Here is a 10,722-nt window from a genome sequence, read left to right on the forward strand (position 1 = left end):
TATCCGTGACTCAGTTTTCTGTCAAATACTTCACTAATGCAACTTTCAATCAATGTGAACATAGAGGCATGATAAACTTCCAGTGAAGAGGATTCTGATTTGAAACGTACTTTCAGAATTTTCATCATCCGTCTTATAGAATCAGAGTCATGCAGAATAGAAACAGACCTGATAGTCCAATCTGTTCACTCCGATCAGATATCAAATCTGATCCAGTCCCATTTGCCAGCATTTGGCCAATATCCCTCCTCTTTCAGATACTTTTTAAATGTGCGATTGTAACCGCCTTCACCACTTCCTCTGAAAGCACTTTATGTACACACACCACTCTGTGTGTGAAACATTTATCTTCATGGCCCTTCTAAATCATTCGTCCTCTCCCCTCCAACCTATGCTCTCCTGTTCTGGACTCCCCTACCCTGGGGAGCAGAACATGGCTGTTCAGAATATCCATGCCCCTGATGATTTTATAAACCTCTATAATGTCACCCTTCAGCCTCTAACACTCCAGGGGGAAACACCTCAAACTAATCAACCTCTCCCTAAAGCTCAAACCTCCAGTCCTGGGACATCCGTGTAAATCTTTTCTGCAGAAAACCGAGTTGGATGCAGTATTCTTAAAGTGGCCTCACCAACATCCTGTACAGATGCAACTTGCCACCACAACCCCGATACTCAATGCTCTGACTGATTAAGGCAAATTTGTAAAATTTGTTCTGTACCACACTGTCTGCATTCGACTCCACTTTCAAGGAACAATGTACCTGCAGCTCTATGTCCATTTGTTTCACAACACTCACCAGGCCCTTACCATTAAGTATGTAATTCCTGCCCTGATTTACCTTCCCAAAATGCTTAACTTCGTATTTATCTAAATTAAACTTCATCTGTCACTCCTTGCCCCTTTGTCCCATCTATTTGTGGTCTCGTTGTACTCTGAGATAATCTACTACACCACCTTTCTGATGTTGTCTGTAAACTTACTAACTGTGGTCCCAATATCCACATCTAAATCCTTTACATAAATGATGAAATGTTTTGTGAACTCAATACTGATTCTTACAGCACACTGCTGCTCACAAGCCTCCAGTCTGAAAAATATCCCTCTTCCTTCAAGCCAATTGTGACGAGCTTCCTCTGTATCCCATGTGACCGAACCTTACTAATCTGCCTACCAATCAGAATGTTGTGAACACCTTGCTGAGGTCCATATTGACAATGTCTACCAAACTGCCATCATCAATCTTCTTTGTCACCTCTTCATAAAACTCAATCAAATTAATGAGACATGATTTCCCATGCAGAAAGCCACGTTGTCTACCCCGATCAGCCCTTACCTTCCCAAATGTATGTAAATGCTATCCCTCAGAATCCCCTCCAACAACTTACCCACCACTGACATCAGGCTCACCGGTCTACAGTTCCCCGGCTTTTTGGGTCACTGTTTCCTTTTCTAGTCCCACTCCTCCACTGCTCACAACAAATGTTAAATGTAACCAGGTCGGTGATATAGCCGATGATATCGGTCTCAGACTGGGTCAGGGTCAGTTTTAGGAACAAGTCAGGCTGGTTTCTGTAATCTGCTCAAATAGCACGTTTATGATCCAGAGCAATGTTACTCCAACTATGATGGAAAGATGGATGGCAAACTGTTTGGGTATTGCAAATACATAATCAATATTTCCCTTTCTAAAAACACACACACACACACACACACACACACACACACACACACTATCTCTGCAATTTCACATTGAAAGAACCTTGTCCAAATATTAGTGTAACTAATGACAAAAGGAAAAATTGAGAGATTGTCCAAAATGTTACTCTGCTTCTGAAGATATTGTACTCACACAGCTGCTAGCAATGGGATTTTATCCTGGGAGAGTTGGATTTGGCGGAATTCCCTTTGCATTAGGCTGGCAGGAGGTCCCAGGTTAGCACAGTGGCTCAGTAGTTCGCACTGTTCCATCACAGCATCAGGGACATGTGTTCAATTCCAGCCTCGGGAGACTATCTGCGTGGAGTTTGCATCTTCTCCCCTTGTCTGTGTGAGCTTCTGATGGGTGCTCCCATTTCCTCCCACAGCCCAAAGCTGTATAATTCAAGTGGATTGGTCAAATAGTCCATAGTGTTCAGCGATTTCTACTTTAGGTGCACTAGTCAATGGTAACTGTAAGGGCATGGGAAGGTTACTGATTGGAGGGTTAGTATGGACTTGTTGGGCCGAAGGGCTTGTTTCCACACTGCTGGGATTGTATAAAAATAAGAATGGTAACGATGACAGTAGAGTTTTGTTTTAGCTCGCACACGTTACTGTGATGAGGAATAATGAAGGAGAGAGAGTGCAATAGGCCGTTTCTTCTCTGGCAGGTGACATTTTCTCCCTCTCTGAGCTGAATCACACAATAATGTCATTCTCTCCCAAACTGGACCATGTGAGGTCTCCTTGTACATTGTCCAAACTATGTCTCCATCACATTCCCTGTTCCATGTCGGTGCATCATTGCTGCTGTCATACACAGAGCCATACCCTGAGCAGGAAATGGTCTCGGTCGCTTTGAAGATATGTTTATATGTCCCTGCGTCATTAAAAAAATAAAATGTTTAATGTATTCAGAATACATAGAACATAGAGCAGTCCAGCACAGAACAGGCCCTTCAGCCCACGATGTTGTGCCGACCATTGATCCTCATGTAAGCACCCTCACATTTCTGTGACCATATGCATATCCAGCAGTCTCTTAAATGTCCCCAATGACCTTGCTTCCACAACTGCTGCTGGCAATGCATTCCATGCTCTCACAACTCTGTGTGTAAAGAACCCGCCTCTGACATCCCCTCTATACTTTCCTCCAACCAGCTTAAAACTATGACCCCTTGTGTTAGCCATTTCTGCCCTGGGAAATAGTCTCTGGCCATCAACACTATCTATGCCTCTCATTATCTTGTATACCTCAATTAGGTCCCCTCTTCTCCTCCCTTTCTCCAATGAAAAAAGTCCGAGCTCAGTCAACCTCCCTCATAAGATAAGCCCTCCAGTCCAGGCAGCATCCTGGTAAACCTCCTCTGAACCCTCTCCAAAGCATCCACATCTTTCCTACAGTAGGGCGACCAGAACTGGACGCAGTATTCCAAGTGCGTTCGAACCAAAGTTTTATAGAGCTGCAACAAGGTCTCACAACTCTTAAACTCAATCCCCCTGTTAATGAAAGCCAAAACACCATATGCTTTCTTAACAACCCTGTCCACTTGGGTGGCCATTTTAAGGATCTATGTACCTGCACACCAAGATCTCTCTGTTCCTTCACACTGCCAAGAATCCTATCCTTAATCCTGTACTCAGCTTTCAAATTTGACCTTCCAAAATGCATCACATCTCATTTATCCAGGTTGAACTCCATCTGCCACCTCTCAGCCCATCTCTACATCCTGTTAATGTCCCGCTGCAGCCTACAACAGCCCTCTATACTGTCAACGACACCTCCAACCTTCGTGTCATCTGCAAACTTGCTGACCCATCCTTCAATCCCCTCATCCAAGTCATTAATAAAAATTACAAACAGTAGAGGCCGAAGGACAGAGCCCTGTGGAACACCACTCACCACAGACTTCCAGGCAGAATATTTTCCTTCCACTACCACTCGCTGTCTTCTGCTGGCCAGCCAATTCTGTATCCAGACAGCTAACACAGATACCTGTGTTAAAATGAATGTTTTGTTTCAACAAATACAGAAATTGCTGGAAATGCTCGGCAGGTCTGTCAGCATCCAGATGCCTTTTACATGATGGCGTTGTACCAGCCTCCACCACTTCCTCTGGCAGCTCATTCCACACACACACCACCCTCTGTGTGAAAAGTTGCCCCTTAGGCCTCTTCAAAATCTGCCCAATGAAGGGTCTCAAATAGATATTTATTACTGAACACCAGACACGGAGAAAGACCATAATTTCTGGTCCCAAAACACCGATCAGTATAACCCAACTCTCACGTGTGTCTGCCCTCTGCCTAAAACCATGAAATGATACCAGGCCGCTGATTACTGTCCAGCCTCTCCTCCCCACTGACTGTGTCTGCAATCTGTCCCTCCTCCCTCTAACCACACAAGGCAAACCAAGCTCAGGGTCTTTGTGAAAATCAAGGCCGGAGTGTGCAGGCCTCCTGGAGAGGGGATGGGCATTTTAAAATTAAACGGAGAAGGTGAGGAGGTGGTAATCTCACTCACTGGCCGAGGCGTGGCAGATGGAGTTTAGTTTGGATTAATGTGAGGTATTGGATTTGGTAAATCAACAATAGTAGGACTTATACAATTAAACGTAGGGCCTTTGGCAGTGTTGTAGAACAGAGACCAAGGCCGTCAGGTATAATTCTTTAAAAGTTGCATCTCATATAGATAATGTGATTAAGAAGGTGTTTAACACACTTGTCTTCAATGGTCAGACCACTGAGTATCGGAATTGGGACGTCATGTTGTGGTTGTACAGGACATTGGTGAGACCTCTCCCGGAATACTGTGTCCAGTCTGGACATCCTGCCCATTCATTCCATAGGCACACCACCCTCTGGGTGAAACAGCTGCCCTTAGGTCACTTTTAAATGTTTCTCCTCTTACCTTACAACTATGTCCTCTAGTTTTGGTCTCCATTACCCTAACAAAATACATTGACTATTCACTTTGATATCATTGATCTTGATATTATTAAGCTGGAGAGGGTTCAGAAGAGTTTAACCTGGATGTTGCTGGAAATGGAGGGATTGAGCTTCAAGGAGAGATAAGTATTTTAGACAGAAGCTGGCTTGTGTGTGGAATAAACTTGCGGAAACAGGGACAGTTACAACGTTTAAAGGACATTTAGATCAGTACATGGATAAGACATCAGTTTGGATGGTGCTGTGAGCAGCTGCCCTCTCTCTCCCCCTCTCTGAATGAATCCCTGTTGGTTTTCACCCTCTGCCAATGCCTGTGCAGTGGCGTGTGGAGGCCAGCAGAGGGAGGCATTGCATCACTTTCAGCACCACAGAGACTGCCAGACCTGCCCCACACAGAGACACACAGATACACACACAGCAATTGTTAGGACACGGCATAGATCTCATCTGGTAACTTAAACTAAACATAAATAAATGCTCAATTCGCCTCGTAAACTGTTAAAATATGAGTGACAGAGAACTCCCAAATTCCACTGTTTAAATACAAACAACAATGTAGTTTTTAACACTGAAAGTGAACTGAAAGAGACCCTCTATCTCTTAACTGCGTATTACCCGACTCCAGCTCTACAGCAATATACTGTTTCTGGGTCTGCCATCCTCTCATATCACAAGTATTTCTAAGCTCTCAGTTCAGAGCAGCATTCACTTTCTCTTAAAGGTACAGTACACACTTTAAACTTCATCCCATTATACCCTGATGAATATCGATAAGTGGAACCTATCCGGATTTCTCTTGCTCTGTGGTTTGTCAATATTTCATCTACTCTGTCTCGTATGTGTCAGGATTTTTTGTTGCTCCATTGACAGTATGTCATTATTCGACTCTGTCCGTGGGAATATATCAGTATTTCACTTGCTCACACTCCTGTGTGTGGGGCAGGATTTCAGTTGTTTCATGGGGACTGTGACACTATGACAATCTTAATGTTTGTAAATGGTACCAAACCTGCAAGGATTGTAAAGTCTATGGAGGACAGTGTGGAACTCTAACAGGACAGTGACACGCTGGTAGACGGGGATCAATGCAGAGCAGTGTGAGGTGATGCACTTTGGTATGAAAGATAAAGAAAGACAGTTTAAAACAGGCTGTGCCATTATAAAGGGGCTGCAGGAACAGAGGGCCCTGGGTGTATATGAGCAGGAGCTTTGTTCGGGGGTCGGTGCTATAACAGATATACAGTGAGTGTGAGGGAGCAGAGAGAATACAGTGACCCTTATCCTGACAGAGCGGGGAAGGTTATTGATGCTTGTCCTGTATTGCTGGGCATTTCTTCAGACCGCAGATACTGCACTGAGCTGGGTGGGGAGCTCAGACCATGCTCGTGGGTCTGGTGGTGTGGCTCCCTCTGGGAAGAGAATGGTCCCCCTCTGTACTAGCCCATCCACCAGGACCTCTGTGACCCTGTCGACAAACCGTGGTGTAATTGCCCTTATCTGCCATGCTCGGGGTAAACTGTACAGGGCAGCTCCAAGCTGAGAAAGCTCAACTGTGTGCCCTTTGAACTTTCAAAGATGGCGCCAGTGCCAGGGGTCACGGAATATCCAGGGGCACCCGGGCAACTGTGAGTCCCTCCAGCCATGATGGGTGGGAGAATCGGGCTGGTATTGAATGAGAGGAACACCATGGTGGGGGAGGGGGCTAGTCAATGCGTTTGTGTTTAGTAAGACAGCACCAGGAATCTAGCTTGGCCTCGGACAGATAATCTCTCTGTCACACTCAATGAAAATGACACTGAGGCAAATTATTGTTAGAATCAGCCCAGTGAGTCATAGATTCTGTTGAAACTACTCCCATTTACAAAGCTGGAGAACAAATGCTCATCCAAAACTCTCCATCATTTTTCCCATCTTTCCTGGGAAGACTGGCTTATGATACCGGATGCTATCAAAGTGTCTACGTTTCAGCATTCCGAAACCTGGGAACACATCCGTCCATGACACTGTCTCTCAGTCTCCCCCTCTCTGTCTATACCCCAAACCCCTCCCATGTGATGATTTTTAAACTGATTCCCTCGCCATCTCTCTCCAGAAGTGATGTACACACCCACAGCACCCCCTTGTCATGGTACAGTACAGATGTGAATCTGTAAATGGGTGGGAGCTGTACATCCTTTCACCTCCAGCATGGGCTGCAAGTTTCCCCACACTGGGCAGGGATCTAACACAGTGTTACAGATCAATGCACTGGGGTGGGGTACACAGCCCTACATGCTGGGAGGGTAACTGCTCCTGGGTTACAGATCAATGCACTGGGGTGGGTACACAGCCCTACATGCTGGGAGGGTAACTGCTCCTGGGTTACAGATCAATGCACTGGGGTGGGGTACACAGTCCTACATGCTGGGAGGGTAACTGCTCCTGGGTTACAGATGAATTCACGGGTGATCACTGCACAGGTCTCTGTGCTGGTCAGACTGTCTGGTTGAGGTTTATAGATAATACAATGATGTGGTCAGTGCAGCTCCCCGTGCGGGACAGGTATGTAGCCTGTGCACAGTACATCATGGTGGTGGGGTGGGTAGGGGTGAAAGGTGATGGACAGGTCACGGAGTTTCCCGGAAGTTTCCGTCCCTGACATTCTATAACTGACATTCCCCGGAACGTTCTGTCCTGACATTCTATAACTGACATTCCCCGAACGTTCTGTCCCCGACATTCTATAACTGACATTCCCCGGAACGTTCTGTCCCTGACATTCTATAACTGACATTCCCGGAACGTTCTGTCCCGACATTCTATAACTGACATTCCCCGGAACGTTCTGTCCCGACATTCTATAACTGACATTCCCCGGAACGTTCTGTCCCTGACGTTGTTTGTTTGTGAACGGCCGGACGTCAGTGAATTGAACAAACGATAAGATCCCGAGGGAAGAGATCCCGTTCCAGGGAGAAGGAGACACTGTTCCGAAGGCCCCTCAGGCAGTTAAAGGGGGGAATACGTTTTCCCTGCGTTTACATTTCTCCACGACACAGGATCGACCACAATTTAGACCAAAATACAGAAATTCCCAAACTCCGTTTGTCTTCAGGAAACTGGGAGAGAATCCTTCAGGACAGCAACGTTCCCACCCTCCGTATTAGGAACTGGGAAGGAGTGACCTGTGTCTGCTCTCGAGTGATCGAGTGTGTGGGAATGTTCTAGAAACCATCTGTCCTTATGGATGTGTCTCTGTGTGTTTGGGGAGGGAGGGTTTCTTGTGGTTTATGTCACATTTTTGTCAGTAATTCCGACCTTCCCATTTGTTATTCCAGCTCCAATTATTTTAATAAATCCCTGAATACAGGGACACATTTGAAAATCTCACTGGGTCCCCGATCAAACGGGTCCCTTTGCCTCCAGGCTGATGGATAATGGGTTTGTTTTCCTTCCTCACAGTTAACGTAGTGACCATCTACGTCCTGCTTTATAAAGATTGTGGATTGTCTCCATGTGTCAGACGTTACCTGGGGGCCATGGCAGCGGCGGATCTCCTGGTCATTATCCTCGACCTGATCCTGAGACACATTCCCATTGTTTATCGGGAACAGTTTTATTTCCTGAGGTACTCCGTCCCCGTGTGTAATATCCACGCCGTCCTGCTTTATGCAGCCACTGACTGCTCTGTCTGGTTCACCGTCACTTTCACCTTTGATCGGTTTGTGGCCATTTGTTGCCAGAAGCTGAAAAGTAAATATTGCAGTGAGAAAACGGCGGCTGTGGTTCTGGGAGCAGTGACTGTGCTGAGCTGTTTAAAGAACATTTCCTGGTATTTTATGCTCACGGCTCGGTATTGGCTGGGGAACGCCCCCTGGTTTTGTGATGTAACAGACGCTGTTCTATTCTCCAGTGTCTGGGTCACAATCGAGTCCCTCCACCACATTCTAACCCCGGGTGTCCCATTTCTCCTGATTCTGCTGCTCAATGTTCTCACCGTCAGACACATTTTAGTGACCAGCAGAGCCCGCAGGAGACTCCGCGCTCACACCAATGGGGACGCTCAGTCTGACACTGAAATGAGAAACCGAAAAAAATCCATCATTTTACTGTTTGTGATCTCGGCCAATTTCATCCTGTTATGGTCAACGTTCATGCTGTATTCTATATGGTACCGGATGTGGCAGATTGTGGATACCCCTCTGTATCTCGATGACTTTGTGCAGGAATTGGGCTTCATGCTGCAGCTCCTCAGTTGCTGCACAAACACCGCGATTTATGCCGTGACCCAGACTAAGTTCAGGCAGCAGCTGAAGAATGTGCTGAAATATCCCTTCACCCAAATCCATCCATCCATCAAATTCCCTCATTAATCACACCATCCGGGATTTTCTCATTTCAGTTCAGTGTTTCAGCGATGGAGCAGCCTGTCGCTATGGTAACAGACTGAGGGGAGCGCTGGTTTGTCCCTCCTTATCCCACAGGGGGGTTACAGGGAAACATTTCAATGTTTCTCACAACTCAGGGGCCAGTGAGAAAAGGCACCATCCCACTGACTGTATCCATCACTTCCATTTGTAACCAATAAAAATGCTGATTACAGCGTGCCGAGCAGCAGAGGGACCGATGTTGTTGTGTGTCTTTGTGTTGGAGAAGCTGAGCTGGAGAGAGACAGACTCAGCCCCAAGTCCTGGTCCTCAGGGAAGGGGAGGGCACCGCGCCCTGAGCTCAGGAGCTGGGGTTAACTCCCTCTGTTCCCCCACTGGGCCTGGCCTCCCCATTACCTCTCCCTACTCTTTCTCCTCAATTCTCTCTCTCTCTCTCTCACCACTCCTCTTCACACTCCCTGTTTTCCCCTCTCTCACACACACCCCAACCCCGGTTTCTCCACCTGCCTCCACTCTTCCCTATCCCCTCACCCTCTCTCTCTCTGCGTCTCTGTCTCCCTCCAGCAGTTCCATCTCTACCCCATTTTCGCCACCTCCCACATCTCACCCCCCCCCCCCACACACAGCCCTCACCCCAACCCCACACCCCCCAGTCTCTGGGTCAGAGGGAGAGGGAAGGACCAGGGAGACAGAGTATGTCTGAGAGAGAGGGAGGGAGGGACAGGAGGGAGACAGATTCAGTCAGAGAGAAACGGAGGGAGGTGGGAGAGAGAGAGAGAGGGAGGTGGAGAGCGAGAGGGGTGACAGAGTGAGAGAGGTGGAGGGAGAGGGGGGGGGGGGGGGGAGAGAGAGAGGGGGAGGGGGAGAGATAGAGAGAGAGGGGGAGGGCGAGAGATGGGACGGAGGGAGGGGAGGGAATGTCAAGAGGGAGGAGAGGGTGAAAGAGGGAATGGGAGAGAGAGGAAGAGCGAGAGAGGTCGAGGAAAAGGGAGAGGGAGAGGGCGAGAGAGGGGAGGGAGGTAGGGGAGGGAGAGAGAGGGGAGAGGTTGAGAGGAGGGGAGGGCGAGACAGGGGAGTGAGGGAGGGGAGGGCAAGAGAGAGGAGCACGAGAGGGAGGGAGAGGGAGAGAGCGGAGGGCAGAGAGGGGGGAGGGGCGAGAGACTGGAGTGCGAGAGAGGAGGAGGGCGAGAGAGGAGGAGGGCGAGAGAGGAGATGGCGAGAGAGGGGTGACCGAGTGAGGAGAGGGAAGGGAGGGGAGGGCGAGACGGGGGGAGGACGAGAAATTAGGGAGGGGGCGAGAGACGGGAGGGAGGGCGAGAGAGGGGAGTGCGAGTGAGGGGGAAGGCGATAAAAGGGGAGGGCGAAAGAGGGGAGTGAAGGAGGTGAGTGAGAGAGGGAAGAAGAGGGCGAGAGAGGGGAGGGCAAGACAGCGGGGAGGGTTAAGAGGGGAGGGCAAGAGGGAGGGAGCGGCCGAGAGAGGGTAGGGGATGGAGGGGAGGGCGACAGAAGGGTGAAGGGTGAGAGAGAGGAGGACGAGAGAGGGGAGGAAATTGAGGACGAGAGAGGGGAGAGCGAGACAAGGGGGAGAGGTAGGGGAGGGCGAGAGAGGGGAGTGAGACAGGGGTGGGCGAGAGAGGAGAGAGAAGGGAGGAGGCTAGAGAGAGGGCGAGTGAGGGGAAGGAGAGAGGGAGGGCGAGAAGGGGG

The 10,722-nt window shown here is 48.5% G+C and overlaps 1 long non-coding RNA gene across 1 annotated transcript; it reads right to left on the reverse strand.

Annotated features, from left to right (window-relative positions):
• Positions 1-684: 684 nt before the first annotated feature.
• On the reverse strand, positions 685-8,519 carry LOC132814087 (uncharacterized). The gene is made up of 3 exons (XR_009644299.1): positions 8,161-8,519; positions 3,606-3,698; positions 685-2,582 (listed from the first exon to the last, which is right to left on the reverse strand). It is a non-coding gene; the product is annotated as an uncharacterized LOC132814087 (long non-coding RNA).
• Between the last annotated feature and the right edge of the window lie 2,203 nt (positions 8,520-10,722).

This window comes from Hemiscyllium ocellatum, unplaced genomic scaffold, assembly GCF_020745735.1.
Source record: "Hemiscyllium ocellatum isolate sHemOce1 unplaced genomic scaffold, sHemOce1.pat.X.cur. scaffold_668_pat_ctg1, whole genome shotgun sequence".
Classification (NCBI taxonomy): Eukaryota; Metazoa; Chordata; class Chondrichthyes; order Orectolobiformes; family Hemiscylliidae; genus Hemiscyllium; species Hemiscyllium ocellatum.